Here is a 2,732-nt window from a genome sequence, read left to right as displayed (position 1 = left end):
CCCAGACCTGACAGGTATGATGTTACAAGTGTATGATGTTTTGGTGACCTTTATACTTCCCCAGACCTGACAGGTATGATGTTACAAGTGTATGATGTTTTGGTGACCTTTATACTTCCCCAGACCTGACAGGTATGATGTTACAATTGTATGGTGTTTTGGTGACTTGGCTATCTTCCCAGACCTGACAGGTATGATGTTACAAGTGTATGATGTTTTGGTGACCTTTATACTTCCCAGACCTGACAGGTATAATGCTACAATTGTATGGTGTTTTGGTGACTTGGCTATCTTCCCAGACCTGACAGGTGTGATGTTACAATTGTATGGTGTTTTGGTGACATGGCTATATTCCTTGGCCTGTTATACATGTATACTATGGAACAATACTAACCGATGAGTCAGAATGATCTCACTAAGCTTGCATTTGCTCTACCTGACAATACTTGGTGTTTAAATCAACTTACTCATATTCCAATGTCATATCTATCTAATTAGAATTAGGTTTTTGCATTGCTGTCAAACTTGTACGACATATATTATATTCTTTGAATATATTATATAATTTCTATTATACAAAAAAAAATCTCTTGATTTGCGTTATTACTTATTAATTATTTTCAAACTTGTAGAGTCTGACCTCATTACTTTATGATTATTAGAACAGGCATCTAACGAAACAACATATTGTCCTAACTCATTATCCTAATCACTGAATCCTACTGAGCGAACATAAAACATGCTTCCCCTGTTGATAAAACATGTTATTTTACAATTGTAAGTAACTACCATCATATATCCCCATTGCCTTCCTTAGAATACACGGAGGAAACCACCGACTTCATGGAGTCGCAACCTCAATAGAAATTAACAAAACCCTGCCTAAACAAATTGCACCAAAACGAAATGAGATTACACCAGAACAAAGGATCCACCCACAAAATTCGTCTTTAATATTATTGATTATTCTTACTGAAATATATATCCCATAAGTGTTAGTGATTATCCTTACTGAAATATATTTTCCCTTAAGTGTTAGCGATTATTCTTACTGAAATATACTTTCCCTTAAGTGTTAGGGATTGTTCTTACTGAAATATATATCCCTTAAGTGTTAGTGATTACTCTTACTGAAATATATATCCCATAAGTGTTAGTGAGTATTCTTACTGAAATATACTTTCCCTTAAGTGTTAGTTATTGTTCTTACTGAGATACATTTCCCCTTAAGTGTTAGTGATTATACTTACTGAAATATATATCCCATAAGCGTTAGTGAGATGTATTTTTCCTTAAGTGTTAATGATTGTTCTTACTGAAATATGTTTGTCCTTTAATGTTAGTGATTGTTCTTACTGAAATATATATCCCATAAGTGTTAGTGATTATACTTACTGAAATATATATCCCATAAGCGTTAGTGAGATGTATTTTTCCTTAAGTGTTAATGATTGTTCTTACTGAGCTATATTTCCCCTTAAGTGTTAGTGAATATTCTTACTGAAATATTTATCCCATAAGTGTTTGTGAGATGTATTTTTCCTTAAGTGTTAGTGATTATACTTACTGAAATATATATCCCATAAGTGTTAGTGATTATACTTACTGAAATATATATCCCATAAGTGTTAGTGAGATGTATTTTTCCTCAAGTGTTAGTGATCGTTCTTACTGAGATATATTTCCCTTTAAGTGTTAGTGATTACTCTTACTGAAATATATATCCCATAAGCGTTAGTGAGATGTATTTTTCCTTAAGTGTTAATGATTGTTCTTACTGAGATATATTTTCCCTTAAGTGTAAGTGATTGTTCTTACTGAAATATGTTTGTCCTTTAATGTTAGTGATTGTTCTTACTGAGATACATTTCCCCTTAAGTGTTAGTGATTCTTCTTACTGAGATATATCTCCCCTTAAGTGTTAGTGAATATTCTTACTGAAATATTTATCCCATAAGTGTTAGTGATTATCCTTACTGAAATATATTTTTCCTTAAGTGTTAGTGATTCTTCTTACTGAGATATATTTCCCTTTAAGTGTTAGTGATTACTCTTACTGAAATATATATCCCATAACTGTTAGTGGGATGTATTTTTCCTCAAGTGTTAGTGATCGTTCTTACTGAAATATGTTTGTCCTTTAATGTTAGTGATTGTTCTTACTGAGCTATATTTCCCCTTAAGTGTTAGTGAATATTCTTACTGAAATATACTTTCCCTTAAGTGTTAGTTATTGTTCTTACTGAGATACATTTCCCCTTAAGTGTTAGTGAATATTCTTACTGAAATATACTTTCCCTTAAGTGTTAGGGATTGTTCTTACTGAAATATGTTGTCCCTTAAGTGTTAGTGAATATTCTTACTGAAATATACTTTCCCTTAAGTGTTAGTTATTGTTCTTACTGAGATACATTTCCCCTTAAGTGTTAGTGAATATTCTTACTGAAATATACTTTCCCTTAAGTGTTAGTGATTCTTCTTACTGAGATATATCTCCCCTTAAGTGTTAGTGATTCTTCTTACTGAGATATATCTCCCCTTAAGTGTTAGTGATTATACTTACTGAAATATATATCCCATAAGTGTTAGTGAGTATTCTTACTGAAATATTTATCCCATAAGTGTTAGTGATTATCCTTACTGAAATATATTTTCCCTTAAGTGTTAGGGATTGTTCTTACTGAAATATGTTTGTCCTTTAATGTTAGTGATTATTCTTATTGAAATATATT

This window comes from Mizuhopecten yessoensis, unplaced genomic scaffold, assembly GCF_002113885.1.
Source record: "Mizuhopecten yessoensis strain PY_sf001 unplaced genomic scaffold, ASM211388v2 scaffold8573, whole genome shotgun sequence".
NCBI classification, from domain to species: Eukaryota; Metazoa; Mollusca; class Bivalvia; order Pectinida; family Pectinidae; genus Mizuhopecten; species Mizuhopecten yessoensis.
Note: the sequence above shows the minus strand (reverse complement) of the source record.